This window comes from Coregonus clupeaformis, chromosome 27 (assembly GCF_020615455.1).
Source record: "Coregonus clupeaformis isolate EN_2021a chromosome 27, ASM2061545v1, whole genome shotgun sequence".
Lineage (NCBI taxonomy): Eukaryota > Metazoa > Chordata > Actinopteri > Salmoniformes > Salmonidae > Coregonus > Coregonus clupeaformis.
The window spans coordinates 23543469-23571243 of NC_059218.1; the positions used below are offsets into that span (position 1 = coordinate 23543469).

Here is a 27775-nt window from a genome sequence, read left to right on the forward strand (position 1 = left end):
CAAATATTCATAACATAAACATTTAGTTCGTTTTCACTTTGCTAAATCTTAATCAGTCCAAACCATTTAAAATTTGAATTCTTACTTTCCAGTTAACTTTCCAATTAACTTCACCTTCACATGATGCAAAACATTCTTAAGGGAGTCATTTAAACAATTAAAAAGTTATACAGAAGTAAACTCTTCATCTGTACAAAGAGGACAATCATCACGTTGATGCATCGATCTCAGTCCTCTTAAACAATGGGGCGGCTATAGTTTGCTGGACTCCCGTCCTGAGCCTGCCGTTGGCTCAAGCTGCAGCGGCTGTTATTTAAGTCTAGCCGTGGGACTATGCTGGTATTCTTCAGTTGCATTGTGGCCACTTCTTCCAGGGCCCATACAACAGCTGCAATGAAAAGACTGACCACGAAAGCAACAAACATGATGCGTAGAGTCCAGGTCTGGTCCTCCCATGGCCACTTGAGTCGCCTATGACGATTCATCGGCTGGTACATCTTCGTCTGGGTTGTGGGGCACCTTCCTGCAGTGGCTGGCATGAACCCACAACGACCTCTCTGCAACCGTCAGGAGCACCTGGAATGGACCAGTCCAGCGCTGTTTGTGCCAAGTCTTTCTGCGGAGGTCCTTGATGACCACCCAATCTCCTGGCTGCAATTTGTGGAGCTGTCCTCCCTTTGGTTCAGGCAAAGCCGCTTTTATCCTGGGGAAAATAGACTTCAGAACATTGTATAGTGCAGCACAGTAGCTTACCATTTGATCCTCGCAACCCATCAGTGTCAATCTGTTCTGTGAAAAAAGGGGTTTACACATTTTGCACAAAATTGCTCCGCAAATACAGAAAACCCTGGAGCAAACCAAAAATTATTTACAATTCCCACTTACAATTCTCACACATTGTTAACAGCACATTCTGGTAATGGAGCAGCCTTTCTGGGGTGAGGTGAGCAGTACGTGCCTGTGAAATTAGAGCATGAACAGTGTGAGGAACTTTAAAGGTTAAAGGGCACATTGACATTGCTACAGCTCTGAGGCAACACCCCAACCCTCTCAACACACTGTTAAGTCTCTTAGAGTAGTATGCAACGGGCGGCTGCTTCCCACTGTGATCCTATATAAGGACAGATGACATAAAACCATTAAAAAAAAATTCCAAACACCAAGTGCCTGCAAACACTCAGGAGTCCACTTTATCTTGTCCTTCATCACCATCTTGTGGCCAACAGAGATCAGTGTTAAAACAGTTCATCATTATTAATTCACAATCATTCTGTTATTGTGTGTGTCCACACATCAATTAATGGGGTACCCCTCTTTATTTGTTTAGTTATTTTACTGTGTCTACATTTCTTAACAGCCGTCAACTCTTAGCTAGATCAATCAGTTAACCAATTCCAGGCATTAAATTCAAAAAATTAAGTTCCCGAGAGTTCAGGTATTCTTACTACACGTGTCAACTCACTTGAAAACCAGGAATCCGTTACATCAAGAACACCTTTTTCAAATTGTGTACACAGGCCTTCTCTACACGAGGCTCAAAGCATTAGCTTTTAAAACGTAGAATTCTAAAGTCTTCACCGGTAGTGCTGTGAAAGCAAAGGTTAGCAGTTACAACACTGCTACAACTAGCAGGCAGACAGAAAATGGTATTAATGGAAATCGGTCATAACTCCTTCAGTCAGTAGCTTAGTTATAATTTTTTTAAACTACAGTCTACCGCAATCGTAGATCTTATAAAATTTAGGAAGGTCTAAAGGAGTCCACTGAGTTACAACAGTACTCTTAGTCATTCCAATACCAAATGTATTCTCCTTAAACAAATTTCATATATTTCAATGCTAAGTTCCCTCAGAACTCAATTTTCTTCAATAAAAATGTTTTATCATTGTTTCCAAGAAATGTCAGTCTCACCCTATTTATCTGTCTCTGTTCGGGACACTGTATCCACCCGCTGACACTCAATCAGATCTTAGGCAGGTCCCTGATTTCTCCTTCAGTGGAGTGTGGGTTTCCTTGAGCCACTTGGTGTGGCCCCTGTGCACGGTTTAACCTAGGTCCTCAGGAGCAGTCAGCAGATGGAGTTTGGTGTCCCATCTGGGTCGCCAAGTATTGTGGTGGAAATTGTAATCAAGTGAGAGAGACTGTCATTTCTTCAAACAATCAATCTTTATTTGATATCGATTAATTATTGCAATAATGGAGCTGGTCAACGACCACCCGTTAGGTGATCGTTGAGAACCCATCAATGCAGGAAATGCGGAGGTCTTATATAGTGGACCTAAAATGCTTAGTCATGGCTGGTTCCACCCCTCCCATGCAGATCCGTGCATCATAAGCTACCTTGTTTTCTTCTTGTGGCTATGTGTATCGGGTCATAGTTTTGCAATGGAGCCCTCTTTGTCTGGAGAACTAAATGAACGGTTCCAGCGCTGTAGAAACTGTATCTATTACGCTTTGTTTCGGAACAAACCGGATCACTCGGAGTTCCAATGCGGCAATTGTTTACTTGCCGAGGATTATAGGCTTGAGGTGGCTTCCTTGATCACGCAGGTCACACAGCTGTGCCCTTGAAGGATATGAGAAGAACAGGATAGACTGGGACACTGTGGTCACTCTCAGAGGCTCTTTCTCTTGACCGTGTGACGAAGTTGAACAGAGGCAGAGTAGATAAATACCAGCTTCTTACAAGCCCTCCAAACAGACAGTTGGAAATGTACAGGTTTAAGGCTCATACAGCGCATGTGCATAACAGAAGTTGTAATTTTGCCACGAGAGGTACAGAGATGAGGTAGTCATTCAAAAATCATTTTAAACACTATTGCACAATTGTGAGTCCGTGCAACTTATTATGTGACTTGTTAAGCACATTTTTACAGCTGAACTTATTTAGGCTTGCCATAACAAAGGGGTTGAATACATAATTCCACTTTGACGTTATGGGGTATTGTGTGTAGGCCAGTGACAAAAAAACAAAATGTAATCAATTTTAAATTCAGGCTGTAAGACAACGTGGAAAAAGTTAAGGGGTGTGAATACTTTCTGAAGGCACTAAGTCATATAATCAATTATACTATTTAGGCCTATAAAGCATTTGCAAAGTCATCAACAGTTATTGTTTCAATTCAACCCAGGGTTCAACTTTTTAGATCTTTGGTTGAGATGTAGACGTGAATCCAACATATCATTAATTTGTAGACAAACTGGAATTAAAGCCAGACTCTGTCAGTGGCACAAAGATGCATCTCCTTCAAATGTTAATATTTGGTTGCGTTGACAACCAAACACAAATAGCCTATTAACTTGTCGACAAGTTAACAAATGATATGTTGGATTCACGCTCAGAAGAATGTATCCAAGGATTAGATATACTTTAAATGTTGATATTTGGCTGCGTTGTCAACCAAACACAATTAGATAATACTTTTGTAATACAGTAAATAGCTGAAAGTTAAGGCTCTTACAAACTAATGTAACAGTATTTATTTAACCTTAAAATGAGTCACACATCCATGGCCACATTTTGAAGTTAGCCTACTGTAACTATAAATGTCTTCTTATGTAATAATAGAAAGCATGCATGTTCAAGATGGCATGCAAAGGTCGCAGGTCTGTGGAGATCTTCACAATTGCTATAATAATCTGTGCAGAATCTTGAACAGCATTGATCACTTGCACTATGTACTTTTAATGTAATCTCAACTGCAATCCAGGTCATTTGGTTGTGCTATTAGATGAAGCACAGTGATAACACAAGTTGTTGTATAAATAAAACATATCTGACATTGTATTCCCATTTTGAATGTTGTGCTTTTATATGGTTGAAAGCATAGTGATAGCACATTGGGAATTCAACAAACCTCTGGCTGTCTTTTTGAGTGGGTGAATAAAGGTTGAAATCTCATTGGTCAACGTCTCAACCAAATATTACCAAATTTCCATGTTGAAATTATGTGGGGTGCCCAGTGGGTCCTCACCCTGATTGTACACCGCACCACTTCATATACACCAGACCTCACCCACTCCTTAGCCACCTTAGCACCCTTATACCTTTCAAGGTTAACCCCTTGATGGAATCAACAGTTTGTTCTATTAGACAGTGATGGAGTTATTTATCTCTGTTGTCATTGTAACTCTTCCCACTGTCTCCCCAGTGATAACCGTCGTGACTCCAGTGCGACTGTGGCCCTGGAAAACACTGTCCCCTCTCTCCATACCAAAGGCAGCCCAGACTCTGTACACATTGTCTACTTGGTGGGTGTACAAGATACACAATGCATTTATTTAGGAGTCATTATCTGCTTAATAGTGTCTATGACATCATCACTTCTGCTTGTCTCCTTTTCAATGTGTCTCTGTGACAGCCGCATCATTTTTGTTCTTCTCTATTACCAATCCTCTGTGTGAAATCCCTGTCTGTTTGCTAATCTATGCCATCATCACCAACAGTGCTCCCCTCTGTTACATCACTGATTCTCAACCTCTTATGTTCTAGTGAAGAATGATGGAAGAAGATGAAAAGTCTCTTCCAACAGCACCACTAAATAGACAATGACCTCTCTAAGCATCAACTGCACACGAAACACTATTATGACAGCGCTCCAATACAGACGGTCCTGCCTTTGAAGTCATGACCTGCACTATGAAGCAGCTTTCTCCTGCTACCGTACACTTTGCTGCTACTTTAAAATCAGGGACAATCCTAAGGTTTTCAAATGGAGATTACTAGAAACAGTCACCTTGTGGAGCATGTCAAATCACTTCTATTCAATGCTTCTCTATGTGATTGTTTCAGGATTTTAATGTTTAAATGTCACTCATAATAATGTTCAAATCGCTGAGGCTGGATCCCTGAAAGATTTAAATCTGTCCATTTTATTTGATTTTAAATAAAGCATTAAAAAACATTTACATACATGCATAAAGAGACAATTTTTCTGCAGAATTTAATGAAAAGAAATAATCTAGAATAGGACAAGAAGATAATGTATTGAGCAAATGCTTTATTTACATGACATACTTCTGAGACCCCAGAACTCAACCCATTAAGTCATATCACAATCAGTGCAGTAGACCTTGGACACAAGGTAGAGGGGACTTAAGGCTCACACACATCGCACCGAATGTGGGTCTAGCGTTCATCTGCCAATCGTTCATCACGGTGTGCTTTTAGGGACCACCCGCTGTAGACGTCTGACTGCCAAACATTTTCTGCCGATTCTACATGTAAAATTGATTTGCACTTGGTTCGCAAATTACGTTCAGAGGTGCTAAATAGTCCTACTCTTGGCCAGCAAACACTATAAGTGTGTCTGAACCCTTAGTTGCCAATCAATGTTCCATGAATTGAATTGGTCAAGATTGTAAAACAATGCCATGGTGAAAGAATACCATCGAAGGCTTATGTTATGTAGCTAAAGACTTGTGATTATGCCATATCACTTTAAGTGTCTTCCTTTCATGATCACACATTTTATAATGTATTTCATGTAGGTGTAGGCCTATTAATGATCAGTCATGATCTCTTGTTTCTTTCCTCATCTAGGATTATGTTATGAATAGATGCAAATGCTATCAATATTCCATATAGAAGCGTTTTCAGTGAAAACTAAACATAGAAAAGATACATTATCTGTTTATGTAACTGAGTTAAACAATTTTTACTTGAATGGGGATTCCCGTTTTATTCATTCTAGCAAGGCTATCAACATACCTGTGCATTTAATCCTATCCGATAGCCGAAATTCGGATAGATAATCTTTGAAAAACTGGGCCCTGGTGATCCACAGCCAAGTCCTCCTGGGCCACGGTTTAGGAATGGGCTGTTGTGGCTTCAAACATTGTTTTCGTTCTCTGGAGATGCACGGGCAAATTCAAAAGGCTTCTGGTGGATCACAGTTTGGAGACTACTAAACTATTACACTCTTCTATGGACTTTTCTGGCCAATGCTATCAATATACACTGTTTGAATACAATGAACCCATCCATGATTTTCATATGCAGAAAAGCATCTGACATCATGGAAACATACAACAGGCTATCAACATACAGTGCATTCGGAAAGTATTCAGACCCCTTTTTTCAAAAATTGTTACGTTACAGCCTTATTCTAAAATTGAATAGTTTTTCCCCCCTCAATCTACACAGAATATCCCATAACGACAAAGCAAAAACAGGTTTTTAGACATTTTTGCAAATAAAAATAAATAAAACGGAAATATAACATTTACATAATATTCAGACCCTTTACTCAGTGCTTTGTTGAAGCACCTTTGGCAGTGATTACAGCCTCGAGTCTTCTTGGGTATGGCGCTACAAGCTTGGCACACCTGTATTGAAGCTCTGTCAGGTTGGATGGGGAGCGTCGCTGCACAGCTATTTTCAGGTCTCCAGAGATGTTTGATCGGGTTCAACTCCGGGCTCTGGCTGGGCCACTCAAGGACATTCAGAGACTTGTCCCGAAGCCACTCCTGCGTTGTCTTTGCTGTGTGCTTAGGTCGTTGTCCTGTTGGAAGGTGAACCTTCGCCCCAGTCTTCGGTCCTGAGCGCTCTGGAGCAGGTTTTCATCAAGGATCTCTCTGTACTTTGCTCCGTTCATCTTTCCCTCGATCCTGACTAGTCTTCAAATCAAATCAAATCAAATCAAATTTTATTGGTCACATGCGCCGAATACAACAGGTGCAGACATTACAGTGAAATGCTTACTTACAGCCCTTAACCAACAGTGCATTTATTTTAAACAAAAAAGTAAGAATAAAACAACAACAAAAAAGTGTTGAGAAAAAAAGAGCAGAAGTAAAATAAAGTGACAGTAGGGAGGCTATATATACAGTAAAATAAAGTGACAGTAGGGAGGCTATATATACAGGGGGGTACCGTTGCATTGTCAATGTGCGGGGGCACCGGCTAGTTGAGGTAATATGTACATGTGGGTAGAGTTAAAGTGACTATGCATAAATACTTAACAGAGTAGCAGCAGCGTAAAAAGGATGGGGTGGGGGGGCAGTGCAAATAGTCCGGGTAGCCATGATTTAGCTGTTCAGGAGTCTTATGGCTTGGGGGTAGAAGCTGTTGAGAAGTCTTTTGGACCTAGACTTGGCACTCCGGTACCGCTTGCCGTGCGGTAGCAGAGAGAACAGTCTATGACTAGGGTGGCTGGAGTCTTTGACAATTTTGAGGGCCTTCCTCTGACACCGCCTGGTATAGAGGTCCTGGATGGCAGGGAGCTTTGCCCCAGTGATGTACTGGGCCGTACGCACTACCCTCTGTAGTGCCTTGCGGTCAGAGGCCAAGCAGTTGCCATACCAGGCGGTGATGCAACCAGTCAGGATGCTCTCGATGGTGCAGCTGTAGAATTTTTTGAGGATCTGAGGACCCATGCCAAATCTTTTTAGTCTCCTGAGGGGGAATAGGCTTTGTCGTGCCCTCTTCACGACTGTCTTGGTGTGTTTGGACCATGATAGTTCGTTGGTGATGTGGACACCAAGGAACTTGAAGCTCTCAACCTGTTCCACTACAGCCCCGTCGATGAGAATGGGGGCGTGCTCAGTCCTCTTTTTTTTCCTGTAGTCCACAATCATCTCCTTTGTCTTGGTCACGTTGAGGGAGAGGTTGTTGTCCTGGCACCACACGGCCAGATCTCTGACCTCCTCCCTATAGGCTGTCTCATCGTTGTCGGTGATCAGGCCTACCACTGTTGTGTCGTCGGCAAACTTAATGATGGTGTTGGAGTCGTGCCTAGCCATGCAGTCATGGGTGAACAGAGAGTACAGGAGGGGACTGAGCACGCACCCCTGAGGGGCCCCCGTGTTGAGGATCAGTGTGGCAGATGTGTTGTTACCTACCCTTACCACCTGGGGGGCGGCCCGTCAGGAAGTCCAGGATCCAGTTGCAGAGGGAGGTGTTTAGTCCCAGGATCCTTAGCTTAGTGATGAGCTTAGAGGGCACTATGGTGTTGAATGCTGAGCTGTAGTCAATGAATAGCATTCTCACGTAGGTGTTCCTCTTGTCCAGGTGGGAAAGGGCAGTGTGGAGTGCGATAGAGATTGCATCATCTGTGGATCTGTTGGGGCGGTATGCAAATTGGAGTGGGTCTAGGGTTTCTGGGATTATGCTGTTGATGTGAGCCATGACCAGTCTTTCAGTCCCTGCCGCTGAAAAACATCCCCACAGCATGATGCTGCCACCACCATGCTTCACCGTAGGGATGGTGCCAGGTTTCCTCCAGATATGACACTTGGCATTCAGGCCAAAGAGTTCAATCTTGGTTTCATCAGACCAGAGAATCTTATTTCTCATGGTCTGAGAGTCCTTTAGGTTCCTTTTGGCAAACTCCATGCGGGCTGTCATGTGCCTTTTACTGAGGAGTGGCTTCCGTCTGGCCACTCTACCATAAAGGCCTGATTGGTGGAGTGCAGCAGAGATGGGAGAACCTTCCATAAGGACAACCATCTCCACAGAGGAACTCTGGAGCTCTGTCAGCGTGACCATCGGGTTCTTGGTCACCCCCCTGACCAAGGCCCTTCTCCACCGATTGCTCAGTCTTGGTGGTTCCAAACTTCTTCCATTGAAGAATGATGGAGGCCACTGTGTGGTTGGGGACCTTCAATGCTGCATACATTTTTTGGGACCCTTCCCCAGATCTGTGCCTCGCCACAATCCTGTCTCGGAGCTCTACAGACAATTCCTTTGACCTCATGGCTTGTTTTTGCTCTGACATGCACTGTCAACTGTGGGACCTTATACAGTGGGGAAAAAAAGTATTTAGTCAGCCACCAATTGTGCAAGTTCTCCCACTTAAAAAGATGAGAGAGGCCTGTAATTTTCATAATAGGTACACGTCAACTATGACAGACAAAATGAGGAAAAAACATCCAGAAAATCACATTGTAGGATTTTTAATGAATTTATTTGCAAATTATGGTGGAAAATAAGTATTTGGTCAATAACAAAAGTTTCTCAATACTTTGTTATATACCCTTTGTTGGCAATGACACAGGTCAAACGTTTTCTGTAAGTCTTCACAAGGTTTTCACACACTGTTGCTGGTATTTTGGCCCATTCCTCCATGCAGATCTCCTCTAGAGCAGTGATGTTTTGGGGCTGTCGCTGGGCAACACGGACTTTCAACTCCCTCCAAAGATGTTCTATGGGGTTGAGATCTGGAGACTGGCTAGGCCACTCCAGGACCTTGAAATGCTTCTTACGAAGCCACTCCTTCGTTGCCCGGGCAGTGTGTTTGGGATCATTGTCATGCTGAAAGACCCAGCCACGTTTCATCTTCAATGCCCTTGCTGATGGAAGGAGGTTTTCACTCAAAATCTCACGATACATGGCCCCATTCATTCTTTCCTTTACACGGATCAGTCGTCCTGGTCCCTTTGCAGAAAAACAGCCCCAAAGCATGATGTTTCCACCCCCATGCTTCACAGTAGGTATGGTGTTCTTTGGATGCAACTCAGCATTCTTTGTCCTCCAAACACGACGAGTTGAGTTTTTACCAAAAAGTTCTATTTTGGTTTCATCTGACCATATGACATTCTCCCAATCCTCTTCTGGATCATCCAAATGCACTCTAGCAAACTTCAGACGGGCCTGGACATGTACTGGCTTAAGCAGGGGGACACGTCTGGCACTGCAGGATTTGAGTCCCTGGCGGCGTAGTGTGTTACTGATGGTAGGCTTTGTTACTTTGGTCCCAGCTCTCTGCAGGTCATTCACTAGGTCCCCCCGTGTGGTTCTGGGATTTTTGCTCACCGTTCTTGTGATCATTTTGACCCCACGGGGTGAGCTCTTGCGTGGAGCCCCAGATCAAGGGAGATTATCAGTGGTCTTGTATGTCTTCCATTTCCTAATAATTGCTCCCACAGTTGATTTCTTCAAACCAAGCTGCTTACCTATTGCAGATTCAGTCTTCCCAGCCTGGTGCAGGTCTACAATTTTGTTTCTGGTGTCCTTTGACAGCTCTTTGGTCTTGGCCATAGTGGAGTTTGGAGTGTGACTGTTTGAGGTTATGGACAGGTGTCTTTTATACTGATAACAAGTTCAAACAGGTGCCATTAATACAGGTAACGAGTGTAGGACAGAGGAGCCTCTTAAAGAAGAAGTTACAGGTCTGTGAGAGCCAGAAATCTTGCTTGTTTGTAGGTGACCAAATACTTATTTTCCACCATAATTTGCAAATAAATTCATAAAAAATCCTACAATGTGATTTTCTGGGAAAAAAATCTCAATTTGTCTGTCATAGTTGACGTGTACCTATGATGAAAATTACAGGCCTCTCTCATCTTTTTTAAGTGGGAGAACTTGCACAATTGGTGGCTGACTAAATACTTTTTTCCCCCCACTGTATAGACAGGTGTGTGCCTTTCCAAATCATGTTCAATCAATTCAATTTACCACAGGTGGACTCCAATCAAGGTGTAGAAACATCTCAAGGATGATCAATGGAAACAGGATGCACCTAAGCTCAATTTTGAGTCTCATAGCAAAGGGGCTGAATACTTCTGTAAAACATATATTTCTGTTTTGTATTTTTAATACATTTTGCAAACATTTCTAAAAACCTGTTTTCGCTTTGTCATTATGGGGTATTGTGTGTAGATTGATGAGGATTTTTATTCATTTAATACATTTTGGAATAAGGCTGTAACGTAACAAAATGTGGAAAAAAGGAAGGGGTCTGAATACTTTCCGAATGCACTGTACCTGTACCAACCAACAAATCTCGCTTAGGGCCCCCAAAAGGCTAGAGGGGGCTCTGGATATGCCACAGGGTCCTCCATATACATGATATGGGTCAAACCTACCGGAGAGGTATTCACATTTATTTATATAGCCCTTTTTAAATCAGCAGATGTCACAAAGAGGTTATACAGAAACCAGCCTAAAACCCCAAACAGCAATCAATCCAGAAGTAGAAGCACTGTATTAAAATTGTAACCTATTGATAACATGTAGGTAGGGGTTGGAGAAGTGTGGTCATGGTTGAGGAAAAATGTGTTGAGTGGAGGATGAGTTTCCTCTTATGTTCCACTTCCCAGGTATGAGTCATACAGTTTCAGTGTGGATTAGGCCCTACTTTGAATTCTAAGGAGTGTGTGATTGAGAGAAGTGAGTAGACTTTGTCTCACCTTACATATTAATGAGCTGACATTCAGTTTCTGTACAATTCACTAGGGAGTGTGGAAATCCTAACGGAAAGTGGGCTATAGAAGTGTCCATTTGAGGAGTGACTCATGCCCTTGGGCGGAACTGAACTCACCCACGTATAGTCACGTGGTAGGCTACGGCGGTGTGCGCGACTCACCTGCTGTTTCAACGCCACGCCCATACCTGCAAAAACCAGGAAACGCAAAGCATTGACGGAAAAGTAACTGATTTTTTTGTTACTTCAAAACTCACCTTCTGCTGGTGTACTATCATTCGGTTTTTGATTGTGGTTTTCCATAGCAAACTTCCAAATATCCAGAATTTCCATTAGGTAAGTCAAACTTCGAAACTGCCTTTTGTAATGTAACCTATAGTCTCTCTGTTTGCTTCTCTTGCCTTATTTGGGCATTGACCATTGTTCATAATACATTTACATTTACGTCATTTAGCAGTAGCCTCTCTGTTGCGCGTATTCAATAGCCATCTCATGCGCTTTATTTCTAAAGAAAAACATGAACTAATGATAATATATTAAAATGATAACTGATCAGGTTTGGGCGGCCTCAGTGTTTGTCCTTTGTAGCCCACTCACGAGGGCTATTCTGTTACAGAAACGTTACGATTTGGCCTACATTCTGAGGAGGCCTCAACTCAATGTTGTTACTATTGACCCATTTCCATTTGTTCATGTCTAATAGTTGACGTATTCAACTATTCATCCACTCTTGCTTTTCTGGGTAACCAAAACCTATTTTATACTGACTTATAATTATACTGTAAATGTTTAACTGGTGTCTTTTTCATTGAGTGTGGCTATGGGTGTTTCTAGCCCTTGATCATGACTCAGTGCCATTACAATACACACAAGTCATTGGATGAAGGCTTCTTCAGTATGGGGGAGTTTGCCGATGCACATTAACACGCATTGCTTGTGTTGCGTTTTGAAAGCATAAGTATGGAGCCAAATAGCTGCCAAAAGGTTGAACGTACGTATCGTTAGGATAGTAAGAAAAGCTATGCATGAAACGTCAATCGAAGTTTCATCTGTGAACATACAAACACCATGTTAAGATTACTGACTTAAATTTTAGGCTTGAACAAATCTTGTGTTGCAATTCTGACATACAATAATACCTTTCAGAGTTTTGGCAGTTTAATCTCACTAACAAAAAAAACGTACACCAAACGGCCTGTGAGGAGTGCTACACAAACAAGCATAACAGTATTTTTTTTAAACGGTCAGGGAAGCCGGAAAGCAGTATCCTGCACGTTTCAAAGTTAAAAGTCTCTATTACTCCTCATTTGAGTTTACTTCACATTTAGGTAGCTAATGTAATGGATTTGTTTGCCAGCGCAAGTCTAGATGGCACTAGCTGTATTATGCCTACAACAATGACGTTTCAGTCCGCTAGGTGTATCTCTACAGCATGGGCATATCTCTGGGTGACGTGGACATCCCAATGCATGCACCTAATCAAAATATGACTAATTCAATATTGCACCATCCCATTCTCTGGGCTCTGTCTGCAATCATAACCAGTAGTATATACCAGGAATAATTAAACAGAATAATAATAATAGATGTTTGGTGAATCTTTGAATTATGTATGACCACTGGAGTCTTTGCCACTCAAAATAGTTTTTATAGAACAATTTGACATTTATTTCATCACTTAATCTTGCCAAAGCATATTCTGTAGGAATTTAAAATAATTTGACATGATTTATATGAATCGGGTCATGAACATATGGACTTTGAAATGATCAAGGGAGAGGTTAAACGGAGGCTAAGTCTGGCATAAGCTTATTCCCACACTTTACAATAACTATGTTGCAGTGGTCTTAGGTAGTCTCCTTATAGGCTATTCCCTCCATCGCGACACTGCTGCCCAGTTGAAGAGCTTGTGATCTCCATGCAGCACCACAGCACCATGCGCCTTTGGAAAAGCACCCCTCAGCCTCAGAAGATGCCCTTCTAGAGGCATGCAGCCATAGTCATTATACCCTAATGTAGACCTGTTTGCCTACTAGCCAAATAAAGTGCAGAGCATGCATGATGCGTGCAACTCATCATTCCAACATATTTGAACATTTAATTCATCCTTCATTCAGTTCAGTCAGTCAGTATGTCATCCATTCTGTAATTTGTCTGAGTTGCAATAGGAACTTAATCAAAGAGAATAGAACAGTCTTATCCATTTGTTTATTGAAATCCATGTGTGTATTCAAAATTATCAAGTTCTTTAGCCTATCACTAATAATTCAATGTTTAATTTAGGCCTATCCAAATTAAAAAATAGGCCTTCAACTTGTAGGCATTGCAATTAAGTCTATAATTTTGGGTACTGGTGTCTTGCGGAATAATTATAGAGCTGTATTTGTGTTTTATAACTGTTTTTATTACAGGGGTCCGCTTAAAAAGAGGCCCTATCTCGCAGGCCTCTAAAAATTGCCTCTAAATAAAACATTGGCTATAACAAGCCTACATACAGAGTGGAATTAATAAATACAACAGTCAAAATGCCTAATAAGGCCTACAGTCAGTGCTCCCAAATACTGGAAAAAGTGTGATTCATTAGGTTACATGATCACCACAGTAGCCCCACACAGCTATAAAAATAGATTTAGCCATTTATGGCCATTTAAATAACACACAACAGCATGGCATATTTAGATAGTGGAATAGGCCTAGTCTAAATCATATTTACTTTCTATTTTGCAGCTCAGCCAGTTATTCTAGACAAGGCTCTTCTGTGTCTTTATAGTATAATTCTCACATAAGTCATTTGCTGAAGGCCCAAGCCTATACTACGCTATCTACTGGTATAACGTCGTTATCGAATACCGTTCTAAAACAAGCTCTAGGCTTTTATTTTGGAAATTAAACCGGACGCTGCAAAGCAACTAACGTCTGGGCTAGAGTTGCTTGATTGACTAGCTAACTTGGACTAGTTACATTCGGTTCATGTCCTTTGCAGATGCCGCATTCCTGACAAAAGTTTGTAAGTATAAAAAAAAGATATGTAACTGAGTAAAGGGAGACGTAAAGTAAGAATTGAACGTGTAAATGTTCATTCATAGTCGTAACATAGGGTTTGTACGTTTACAGATCTAATTTAACGGTTATGTTTCACGCATGGCTTTTCTTACGATCCTAATGATATATACCTTTTGATAGGTTTAGGGTTCCCACACGGCCATGTTTTCATGTTACCGCACTTGTTTACGGAAACAGACGGAAGACTGAGTGGACTACCTGTGCTGATCTGCTTTTAATGTCTATGGTGCTAATTAGCTATCTGTGTCTCGAACACCTGATGCCACAAACCTGTTGTCACTGAAAAATAATGTTAGCTGCAACTGTGTTAAAACAGTGTACAGTAATTGTGTATTTTGCATTTGTGATGAGATATGAAAGTAGAGGGAGGGATGTATGTTTCTAGAACCTTACCACAATTAAGAATCGATTCAAGTTTAGATGGGAGTATTTTGGGCTGGGCGATATGGCCAAAATATTATATCACGGTATAAAAAATAAAAAAGAGGACTGTATGACAGTATTTGACTGTTTTATGTTTTTGAATAATACAGGTTCAGAATTTGCTTTGTGTATTGCCTGACCCTAGGGTGGCAACACATACATTCTAAGTGATTTCAATGGGTCTTTCTCCTTTTAGATTGTTTTATACTGTTCAATTCAACTTCAACCAAAAATAATTTATCAATTTCCTGCACTTATTTGAGATCATTTCCACACTGCCACAGTGTTTGACATCACAATGAATGAAAATGCCAGGGAGGAGTTATTGTGACAGGGTAGGAACCAAAGTGTTGATAAGTGTTTCCTACGGGACACAATCATCTTTGGCTACATTTAATGATTTCTCTTAGCTAATTAATGTACAGTTGAAGTCGGAAGTTTACATACACCTTAGCCAAATACATTTAAACTAAGTTTATCACATTTCCTGACATTTAATCCTACTAACAATTCCCTGTTTTAGGTCAGTTAGGATCACCACTTTATTTTAAGAATGTGAAATGTCAGAATAATAGTAGAGAGAAATTTATTTCAGCTTTTATTTCTTTCATCACATTCCCAGTGGGTCAGAAGTTTACATACACTCAATTAGTATTTGGTAGCATTGCCTTTTAAATTGTTTAACTTGGGTCAAATGTTTCAGGTACCTCCCACAAGCTTCCCACAATATGTTGGGTGCATTTTGGCCCATTCCTCCTGACAGAGCTGGTGTAACTGAGTCAGGTTTGTAGGCCTCCTTGCTCGCACACGCTTTTTCAGTTCTGCCCACACATTTGTGATGGCCACTCCAATACCTTGACTTTGTTGTCAGTAAGCCATTTTGCCACAACCTTTTCCTCCAAACATAACGATGGTAATTATGGCCAAACAGTTCTATTTTTGTTTAATCAGTCCAGAGGACATTTCTCCAAAAAGTACGATCTTTGTCCCCATGTGCAGTTGCAAACCGTAGTCTGGCTTTTTTATTGCAGTTTTGGAGCAGTGGCTTCTTCCTTGCTGAGCGGCCTTTCAGGTTATGTCGACATAGGACTGGTTTTACTGTGGATATAGATACTTTTGTACCTGTTTCCTCCAGCATCTTCACAAGGTCCTTTGCTGTTGTTCTGGGATTGATTTGCACGTTTCGCACCAAAGTACGTTCATCTCTAGGAGACAGAACGCGTCTCCTTCCTGAGCGGTATGATGGCTGCGTGGTCCCATGGTGTTTATACTTGCGTACTATTGTTTATACAGATGAACGTGGTACCTTCATTTGGAAATTGCTCCCAAGGATGAACCAGACTTGTGGAGGTCTAACGTTTTTTTTCTGAGGTCTTGGCGGTTTTCTTTTGATTTTCCCATGATGTCAAGCAAAGACGCACTGAGTTTGAAGGTATGCCTTGAAATACATCCACAGGTACACCTCCAATTGACTCGAATGATGTCAATTAGCCTATCAGAAGCTTCTAAAGCCATGACATCATTTTCTGGAATTTTCCAAGCTGTTTAAAGGCACAGTCAACTTAGTGTATGTAAACTTCTGACCCACTGGAATTGTGATACAGTGAATTATAAGTGAAATAATCTGTCTGTAAACAATTGTTGGAAAAATTACTTGTGTCGTGCACAAAGTAGATGCCATAACCGACTTGCAAAAACTATAGTTTGTTAACAAGAAATTTGTGGAGTGGTTGAAAAACAAGTTTTAATGACTCCAACCTAAGTGTATGTAAACTTACGACTTCAACTGTAGCTAACATATTCTTGCTTCGCGTATTCCTCTTTTAGAAGATACTGTTGCACAAACAACATGCTGATTTAGGTCTACACCATCACTGGTATTATCAGGCTGTATAGCTAATTATGTTTGCTCTGACTCAGTAAATGTTATTAGCTATAGCGGCTAACAAGATTTAGGCCCAACTTGCTAAGAAAAGACAAACTAGCTGTTTGCAGATGTCAGAAACACAAACTAATAGTGTAATTATAGAACACTAGTGGATTTATATTAAGAAGCAAAGTGAAAACTGCATCGTTGTCTTCAACATTGTTGCATGTGCTGCATTAACCATGCAGACTGAACGCAAGTGTCTCGTGGTCGAGGAACAGCAAATGTGCTCCCTGAGTGACGGGGCGGTGCTAGGTGTGTGTGGAAAGCAGCATGGAGAGAGAGACAGCAGAGAGCGATGACTCAAGTAGCGAAGTAAATTATAAAAATGGGCGTTACACACAATGTATCACATTTTAACAAACCAAACATTCAAATAGTGTTATAGAAGGTGAAGTAAAAACCCAAATCGCTCTGTGCATCAATACCGGTATATCGTAAAATACGGGATACCGCCCAGCCCTAGAGTATTTGGCTGTTTTGGCTTCCAGAGCCAATTCCACTTTTTAACAGAACACGTAAGGTCCTTGGACTATAAGGAGTAATGTTAGGCTCCTTTAGTCCATTTATTGGGCTATGGGTGTGTCTAACCCAAAGCACAAACATTATTCAGAATAACAAATCCCAGTCAAAATATCACTTTGAGATAAGGTTCACTACACACCATGTGGAGAAAATATCTATTTGATCCTCTTCCATCGCTCTTTTTTTCTCTTGTTTTATCATCTCCTTTTACTCCATTTATTTCAGTATACTTGCCCAGACTATGTTTGTAAGAACTGAATATATATGTGTTAATGTGAGGCCTTCTTTGATCAGAGTCATGACCAGTTCTGAATGCTGCAGGTTTAGAATGAGATTCATCACCATTCATCGTGATAGCTTCAGCTTTGCTATCTGTGTGCGTTCATTTACTAAAAGATTTCCTTCAATCACTGCACGCTTTACTTAGATTAGTTCTCAACTGTGGGATGTTGACTGAATGTCTCAGTGAATTTACTCAGAGTCAGGGACATCATTACGTAAACTGGTCTCAAAGCATTTCGTATTATTCTGTACGTAAATCCGAGACACTCCATTTATACTGAACAAAAACACATATAAATACAACATGCAACAATTTTGAAAGATTTTACTGAGTTACAATTCAAATAAGGAAATCAGTCAATTGTAATACATTCATTAGGCCCTAATCTATGGATTTTACATGACTGGGAATACAGATACAGAAAACCAGTCAGTATCTGGTGTGACCACCATTTGCCTCATGCAGCGCGGCACATAGAATTGATCAGGCTGTTGATTGTAGCCTGTGGAATGTTGTCCCACTCCTCTTCAATGGCTGTGCAAAGTTGCTGGATATTGTCGGGAACTGGAACGCGCTGTCGATCCAGAGCATCCCAAACATGCTCAATGGGTGACATGTTTGGCGAGTATGCAGGCCATGGAAGAACTGGGACATTTCCAGCTTCCAGGAATTATGTACAGATCCTTGCGACATGGGGCCGTGCATTATCATGCTGAAACATGAGGTGATGCCGGCCGATGAGTGGCATGACATTGGGCCTCAGGATCGCGTCACGATATCTCTGTACATTCAAATTGCCATCGATAAAATGGAATTGTGTTCATTGTCCGTAGCTTATGCCTGCCCATACCATATGATATTTATGCCTCTGTAACTTTGACTCATTATTCACGATTCATTCAGGATTATCCGTAATCATGGTAGCATCTACATTAATGTAGAAGTGTTTAGAAACATATTCTATTCTTATTTACAAAAGAAGTGACGCTAAAATGACACTACATTATTTACCGTTCATTTCTATTGGGCACAAAATAATCTGAAACACAACCAAAACAAACAGCAAATGCATCCAATCCAACAAATTTGTGGAGTCACAAGCTTGATGTAGTCATTGCGTGCTATGGATATGGGACCAAATACTTAACTTCAAATTTTTAAGTGAATTTGTCCCAATACTTTGGTCCCCTAAAATGGGGGGGACTATCTACAAAAACTGCTGTTATTTCTAAACGTTTCACCCGATATGGCTGAAAATACCCTCAAATTAATGCTGACAGTTTGCACTTTAACCTCTATTGTCATTTCATCATTTCAAATCCAAAGTGCTGGAGTACAGAGCCAAAACAAACCAAAAATGTCACTGTCCCAATACTTTTGGAGCTCACTGTACATATGTACATTGCATAATGTGAAAGCAGATCAAGCAAAATACTATGGTAATACTGCACGTGGTGAGGGACAGGGTCACAATGAAGCTGACTGCTCATGTAAAGTCATAAAGAAAACCAAAACATGGGATAAAACAACTCGCAAGAAATCACTTAGTATAGTAGAATTAACTCAGTTAAAGGGATATTTTTATCGCTTTGCATGTGGTTTGAAGAAGGTTGCTAACTAGCACTAGTGCAATTGCTAACTAGAGTTAGCATGCTAGCAGATACCATAGACTTACAGTCATTGTGCTAACACTAGTTAGAGGTAGTTTCGCGAGCAAATGCTAACTTCCTTTATACTGGACACAGAGACATAAAAATGGTATCCACAAGTTCGTCTTCCTCTGGGGAAGTGGATAAAGGGCCTCATTGCCAAAATCCCGAAGTATCCCTTTAAGGAATATAATTTTTATCCGCTGCATTTTGATTATCCCACTCCCAGACAGTCTTGATATTTGTATAACAAATTTAGAAAAAAAATCCACGAGTCTATTTTGGATTCCTTTTGGAGCAACTTTTATTATTTTCTCTCATCTGAATTCTGAACAGTTGGCGGTGTGTTCAGGTGTGAGTAATAGGCCAAGCCAATAGGCTTACCTGTACTGATCCAAATGGTATTTTTTGGATTGAGCATAACTTGTGTTTAAGATACAGAATGGATCTTTTACTTTTTAAATAAGTAAAAAAGAGAACTAGTGTAAATGCATTTAGCAATGCAAAGGCCCATCTTCTACCAGAGGCTTCGGTCAAATTGTATCACCTTGCAGCTATGTAGATTATGTTGAGCACTAGCAGTTTTGATTTGAGGGAAATGTTATTTGATGTAAAACATTAGGGCTGTGACGATACCAGTATCACAGTATTTTTTCTATGGCAAAAATGAAAACCCGTTGCAGACAACTCTTTGGTCCTTTAAACTCCTGCTGTACCCAGGGCTTTTACTTGCAACATATAGTTAAATGCACTTAAGAGGAACAATGGGTAGATATTGAAAATGCGCATGCTGATCCCCAGAATCTTTTCACATGTCTGACCATTAACTGATCGTGGTTTTTCAGATCCCTTAACAATACAGTTTGCAGGTCCATCTGAACCCTGATATTATGACAAACATTCCTGGACCTGACTCCAAAAGCGAGCCACCGATGGACAGTACCAGAAAATATGTTCTATTGATTCTGTTTCCTCGTGGCAGAGTCTGCACAAGGCTGACTGTTCAGTGCCCGATATATTGAGCATACGTTTTGTAGCAAGTATCTTATATAACAGCTTAAATTGAAACGAACAGATTGATGTAATTGTTGTTTTATATGTCAGTTCATAGACCCGATGCCAAGGTAAAAAACCTGTTCCCAACTGACTTGAATTTTATACGGTATTGCTGTCAAACCTTTTGACTTTAAGTGAAACTGACAAATTTTTCGATTTATACTAATCATTTTAAGCCATTTATGATTTTTATTGGGAGGCAGACAGACTAATTGTCTCTTCCAATTTTGTGGCAGAATAGCGATGAGTTGGTTATAATTTTGTGTTGAGCATACACCTCCATTGAGACTGTCTTCACACTGGTGCGCATTTACATTTTACATTTTAGTCATTAAGCAGACGCTCTTATCCAGAGCGACTTACAGTTAGTGAGTGCATATATTTTTCATACTGGCCCCCCGTGGGAATCGAACCCACAACCCTGGCGTTGCAAGCGCCATGCTCTACCAACTGAGCTACTGACTACATGGATTAATATTAGGAATATATTTCATGAGATTACTATAAAGAACTTGGTTCTATGGGACCATGCCTTATGTATTAAACAGTTGTTCTGTATGAAAAAAGTATGAAAATGTATGCACTCACTAACTATAAGTCGCTCTGGATAAGAGCGTCTGCTAAATGACTAAAATGTAAATGTAATGTTCTGGGAAAAAGTGAGGGTTTTAGATTGTTATTTATAGGCTTGCTGCTGGTTTGGGGCCCTTGGAGTGCTCAGGGATTTCTGTGCCATGCTCTTTGGCAGTGAAATCGTCTGCTCTCATTGACCAGCCATACAGAGAGTGGTAATCCAGACGTGCAAACTGCTGCAATATAATTCCTGCCCGGAGGTTTGTATTGGCTGGCAGCTCGGTGGATGCATTTATTTATTTATTTATTTATTTATTTCCCCTTACGGGACATGGCTGCGTGCTGTCAGCGGGTGACAGGGCATACATATATACACCCATGTGAATGAAATGCAAATAAGTGCTAGATGGAGGATCTTTTGGGAGATGGAGAGGGTATGTTGTGAGGATGGTAAGGTGTGTGTGTGTGAGATGATGATGATGATGATGATGATGGGGGGGCTCTGGGTGTTAATGGCCAGAGGACTAAGCCTCCGTGTGGATTATGGGAAAATGGGGCGGGGTGCATACATGATCTGTCAGGGCTTAGTACCACAATTATCCCGGCAGCAGCAGCGTTTTCATTAGTGTAATGTTTAGAGATCTTCAGAATTGTGTAAGAGTGACTTGCTGTCATCCCATCAGGGCCTGCCCACCGCCCGTAACGTGGCTGTAGTTGTCCATTTCATTTCTCGGAGGGGGAAAAGACATCTGTCAGAGACGACGGTAGGGGACACGGGGCTTGTTATCGCGACTGTAGTAGCTAGTGTTCAGGGTTCAGTGTAGTGTGTGTGTGTGATGGCAGTGAGCACAGTGGTGGGAGAGAGGGTTGGTACTCAGGGCTTCATTTAGAATATTGCGGAGGGAAGTGAGTTATGTTAGTGGAGCCGTTGTGAGTAGCATGGGGTGTATGTAATACAGTTGTAAGTGAAGAAACAACTGAGGGCTCAAAGATGAAGTTTAAGAAGTTCATTACCATCATGCAGGCGGCCATGGGGATCGTCCCCCTCAACAAACGAGAGCTCCTACCGCCTGGGAGGAAACTATGGAAACCCCCAGGGTGAGTGAAGCGGATGTGTGGCGTATGAGCGTGTTTGCGTGAAATGAATGTGGGTCTAGTGTCTATAGTATGTAGCCTAACTCTGCTGGATTCAAGTACAAGCATCTACTGCACCTCTGAAATAGTTGAATCATTTGCACTACAAATAATCAATTGTGTGTGTCAGAATGTCTCTAGGCGATTCATAACCATGATTTGTATTGTATAGATGTTTCAGCTTTGTTCACCAGATGGTACTAGCCTACATGCTACAGCATGAGTATGTCTGTTGTCATGAGTTACAGCTCAGGTCAAAGAGCTTTGAGTTGACTATAGATGCACAGCAGATGAATGTAGCAGAGATCCTGTGAGCAGCATGGCTCTCCTTAGCTGACCCAGTCCAGTCATCACCGGATCAATTCTCAGATTCATTATGGAACCGTTCTTTAGTCTATGGACACAACTTGTTATTTGCAGTGTATTGCCAAAGTCAGGTGGTTACTTTTCAACTAAGCTCCTTAAAGGTTTCTCTGTGTGTGTGAGTTTTTATCAATCAGTCAATCAATCACATTTATTTATAAAGCCCTTTTTACATCAGCAGATGTCACAAAGTTCTATGTGATCCCTCACCCACTTTGAGGTTGATGTTGTAGATCAGTTATTCACTATGCACAACAATGGTCTTATTCATTCTCCCAAGATCCATGGATTCCAGTATTCTCAGTTTGGAGATTTCCTAATCGTGTAGTCTCATATGCTGATAGAAGCTTGCCTATAGTTTCCCTGCACAGCTAAACACTGCTAGAGTCAGGGCATTGGGAGTTAGTTGGAAAGGAAAATGCAAACACCACGAGCTGAGCATTTGGTCAAAGCAATCACTTATTTACACTGAACAAAGATATGAACGCAACATACAACAATTTCAAAGATTTTGCTGAGTTACAGTTCATATAAGGAAAGCAGTCAATTGAAATGAATTCATTAGGCACTAATCTGTGGATTTCACATGACTGGGTATACAGATATGTATCTGTAGGTCACAGATACCTTAAAAAAAAAAAAAGTAGGGGCATGGATTTAAAAACCAGTCAGTATCTGGTGTGACCACCGTTTGCCTCATGCAGCGCGCCACATCTCCTTCGCATAGAGTGGATCAGGCTGTTGATTGTGGCCTGTGGAATGTTGTTACACTCCTCTTCAATGGCTGTGCAAAGTTGCTAGATATTGTCGGGAACTGAAACTGTCGTAAACGTCGATCCAGAGCATCCCAAACATGCTCAATGGGTGACATGTCTGGTGAGTATGCAGCCATGGAAGAACTGGGACATTTTCAGCTTCCAGGAATTGTGTACAGATCCTTGTGAAATGGGGCCGTGCATTGCTGAAACACGAGGTGATGGCGGCGGATGAGTGGCACGACAATGGGCCTCCAGGATCTCGTCACGGTATTTCTGTGCATTCAAATTGCCATCGATAAAATGCAATTGTGTTCGTAGCTTATGCCTGCCCATACCATAACCGCATAGCCACCATGGGCCACTCTGTTCACAACGTTGACATCAGCAAACCGCTCGCCCACACGACGCCGGACATCTGTCCGGTACAGTTGAAACCGGTATTCATCCGTGAAGAGCACACTTCTCCAGCATGCCAGTGGTCATTGAAGGTGAGCATTTGCCCACTGAAGTCTGTTATGACGCCGAACTGCAGTCAGTTCAAGACCCTGGTATAGGACGACGAGCACGCAGATTAGCTTCCCTGAGACGGTTTCTGACAGTTTGTGCAGAAATTATTATTTTGTGCAAACCCAATTTCATCAGCTGTCTGGGTGGCTGGTCTCAGACGGTCCCGCAGGTGAAGAAGCCGGATGTGGAGGTCCTGGGCTGCGGTTGTGAGGCCTGTTGGAGGACGAACTGCCAAATTCTCTAAAACGACATTGGAGGTGGCTTATGGTAAAGAAATTAGCATTTTAATTCTCTGGTGGGCATTTCTGCAGTCAGCATGCCGATTGCACGCGCCCTCAAAACTTGAGACATCTGTGGCGTTGTGTTGTGTGACACAACTGCACATTTTAGAGTGGTCTTTTATTGTCCCCAGCACAAGGTGGATCTGTGCAATGATCATGCTGTTTAATCAGCTTCTTAATATGCCACACCTATCAGGTGGATGGATTATCTTGGCAAAGGAGAAATTCTCACTAACAGTGAGGTAAACAGATTTGTGTAAAACATTTGAGAGAAATAAGCTTTTTGTGCGTATGGGAACATTTGTGGGATCTTTTATTCAGCTCATGAAACATGGGACCAACACCTTACATGTGGCATTTATATTTTTGTTCAGTGTATTTATTCCTGTTCTGACACGAGGCCAAATGGCAGCAGAGCATATGTTTGGCTCAAATGCAAACAGATTACAGCTACACTGGGGTCTCTTTATTGTCCCCTCCGCCCTCCTCTACCCTCTTACCAATGCAATCTATTTTTTAATTGTGTATGATTATTATGATTTTTGTATTCAATCAATGGGCAGAATAAACATTTATTTTTTTATTTTTTTATTTTTATTTCACCTTTATTTAACCAGGTAAGCCAGTTGAGAACAAGTTCTCATTTACAACTGCGACCTGGCCAAGATAAAGCAAAGCAGTGCGATAAAAACAACAACAACACAGAGTTACAAATGGGGTAAAACAAAACAAAGTAAAAAATACAACCGAAAATATATTTACAGTGTGTGCAAATGTAGCAAGTTATGGAGGTAAGGCAATAAATAGGCCATAGAGCAAAATAATTACAAATAGTATTAACACTGGAATGATAGATGTGCAAGAGATTATGTGCAAATAGAGAAATGACAAATGCTTTGTCGCCGCACGTCCATATCACGATATTCAATAATACAGATACAATAGAGAGATACAATACAATAAAATAAGGTATATTTATAGTACATGTGTAACCAGTGTGATATGGCTAGCTAGTTAGCGTTGCGCGTTAGTAGCGTTTAATTTTGTGACGTCACACGCTCTGAGACCTTGAAGTAGTTGTTTCCCTTGCTCTGCAAGGGCCATGGCTTTTGTGCAGCGATTGGTAACGATGCTTCCTGGGAGGAAGTTGTTGTGTTTAGAGGGTCCCTGGTTCGAGCCAATGTTGGGGCAAGGAGAGGAACTGAACCCATGGGGCGGCGCACAATTGGCCCAGCGTCGTCCAGGGTAGGAGAGGGAATGGCCGGCAGGGATGTAGCTCAGTTGGTAGAGCATGGTGTTTGCAACGCCAGGGTTGTGGGTTCGATTCCCACGGGGGGCCGGTATGAAAAATAAAAAATAAATAATGTATGCACTCACTAACTGTAAGTCGCTCTGGATAAGAGCGTCTGCTAAATGACTAAAATGTAAAATGTAACACTAACACATTCACAGACCTACCAAGCAACAGTACATGGAATGCTAATTGGTATACAATACAAATAATTGTTCTTAGTTAGTGTGTGTGCGCACGTGCATTAGATTGTGCCTTTGCATGTGCACTCATGTTTGTTTGTCGGTGTATATGCTTGTGACAATGTCCAGGCTTTGTTTACTATGCAGTGGACCGTTATGGATTGGTGTTTGAACCAAAATCTCTCACAGTTTAATGTGTCACCCACTTTAATTGCCCTCACCGTTATAATTCTAAAATGTGGAATTAAATTAATGTCATACAGTTTCTACTCTTTTCTTCCGAGCTACATTTTACATAGGTTGACAATTACAATCCCTTATACAAAGTTGAACTCTGATCTTAATGTTGAGGAATGGTTATCTAAAGCCCTTTTGTCTCTCCCCACAGGGACACATCCAGTACTGACCAATCCAACACTGACCTGTTCCGATCTAGCTGCTCCTGGGATAGCTTCTACTTTACCAAAGAAGCCCAGTACCTGTGTCTCCGTCGACTCTCTTCACCCAGCTACTCTGCTATTCTGAAGGTACGTCATCATTTCTGCTCACTTTGTGCATGTATCCTTTACCCATCCTATTCTGCCCTAAGACCGTGAGTGTGTGTGGTTGGACGTATGATTTCTACAGTACCATTTTGTGATCTACTCTGTAAACAGGAAATCCAGAGTGGTTTTGGCAGTAGGATATGGTTTAAAAGTCAGTTGGACAATCTCTGTTGGATATCTATTACCTTGAATCGTCCTTTGGTTATTCATGTTCCCCATTCACAAAGTGTATGTATCCAAGGCCTTTGTCCCATAGCCCAATTTGGAAGTTGCTGGTCCACTCACCTCACCCAATGTATATTTAACCAGGAATATTAGGAGATTCAGGCCACCCATCACAACATATTGTTGGTCTGAATGTATGTGCAACTGGAAAGTGCTGTTTTCTCGAGGCTACTAGTAGCACAGTTATCTACTTTACTTTGATGCAATGATATGGAACTACACTTGATGGCCACATAACTTGACAGCTCTGAATCTGATACTGGAATGACACACACACACACACGCATGTTCATATTTTTATTCAGCTTTCATTGTTAGACTGAAATACCTGTCCTTTTTACAACACTGAAACTGTACCACTAACAATCATACTGTCCATTTTGGAACTGACTGACTGCCCTGCCTCTGTTAGTCTTGGGACACCCGGGACGAAAAATCTATTAAAGTAATCTAGAAGGATCCATTTTTTCAAAACATTTACAGAATTCCCAACAATAATGAATGCATGTTTTATTTTATTGGCTTAAATACTAAATTAACATTTGTTGGGGGCGTTTTTATATATGTTATTTGGTTGTTGGTTGTGGTAATGGACTGCGTTTACAGGTCTATGTATTTATTGAGATAAAAAATATCGAGACACTTACCCCCATCTTTGAATTGGGACATCCTAATACTGTCGTCTCTTTCGGCGCTCTCTGACTCACTCAACTTACTGGGTTGTTTTACTGAGTCTTTAAAAAACGTTTTAACTCAGGCCCCTCTTCCAGCATTGGGTAACATCCTCCCCCACGTCTATTTCTATGGGCACAAGCACTGTTCATGACAAAGTGTTCACCCCCCTGTTGTTGGCAGATAGAACATTTGCAGGTTTAACGCTTATTTCCTGCAATTCTACACATTTTGCCATGTGTTATGTGTGTTCTTGTGATATTTGAGTGACTCAAACATTACAATAAAATCAATGGGCTAAAAAACCTAGCAAAAAAAATGTTAGCTGACATGGGTTAGTTGATCTGGATATTTCTGACAAGTTATAAATAGCTCTCTAAGGTCCTAGCCTACTAGTGGTTTTAATGGAGTACTGTAGGTAGAAGTTACCCCTTGAAATCTGTTCCAGTGTATTTGATAGAGTGCATTTGTGCACTCCATGTAGTGTAGCTAGCTGTACTGCAAGTAGAGGGCGTACTGCTACAACAAGACATTCTAGAGTGGACTAGACTGATGGCTAGGATGGCTACCATGTAGATAAAACCACACCATAATGGGAACTGTATAGAATTGCAGTGCTGGAGTTATAGGCATACCTGGCATGTGTGTATTGTGTAAGGCTTTGTAGCAGATATGTATGGTTGTTTGTGTTGTCTTATTCTAGTGCGTGTGCAGTGTTGTTCTGTTGTTTTGCCTGAGCAAGAATAAAGGATCTGTTCTCCTAAGCCACTTCACATGAAGATAGCGCTGTGGGATTTCAGCCATTTCAATCTCATCAGTGAAACTGTGTGTTCTTGCGTAATGCCCTCAGGAGGCCAAGATTCAGCCAGCAGCCCTGCCAGTGAACTAAATGACATCACACAGCAGAGGAAGACACTTTGACTCACTGTGCCGCTGGGCTTGCATGTAGCCTGTTCTCATCACTGCTCAGGAGAGGTATATGGACAGTAGGAGCAGGCAGACTAGACAGGTGGGGTTGTCTCTGTCCCACCACTAGAAGCTAGTGCCACACTCACTGCCAGCTGGTCAGGTGCATGCTTAAGGGGAGGATTTGTTTAGAGTGGTTCTAGATGCTGTGTTGTGGGAGATGGAGTGTGTCTGTTCTGTCATGGTGCATTTTTGCATTTAGTAGGCA

General features: G+C 41.4%; 2 protein-coding genes across 3 annotated transcripts in view; both read left to right on the forward strand.

Moving 5' to 3' along the window:
• The window catches only part of LOC121541642 (phosphatidylinositol 4-phosphate 5-kinase type-1 beta), a 32649-nt gene extending 27811 nt beyond the window's left edge, over window positions 1–4838 (forward strand). Inside the window, exons 12-13 of one of the 2 annotated variants that reach the window (XR_005995781.1) lie at window positions 4152–4251; window positions 4493–4838. The gene's annotated coding sequence lies outside the window, so the exon portion shown is untranslated. Of the gene's footprint in view, window positions 1–4151 lie in introns of both variants that reach the window. The other variant, XR_005995780.1, reaches the window with a different exon arrangement.
• Window positions 4839–11359: 6521 nt separating this feature from the next.
• LOC121541644 (tight junction protein ZO-2-like) overlaps window positions 11360–27775 on the forward strand; it is a 42282-nt gene continuing 25866 nt past the window's right edge. The window contains exons 1-2 of the mRNA XM_045208083.1: window positions 11360–11480; window positions 25548–25686. The gene's annotated coding sequence lies outside the window, so the exon portion shown is untranslated. The remainder of the gene's footprint in view (window positions 11481–25547; window positions 25687–27775) is intronic.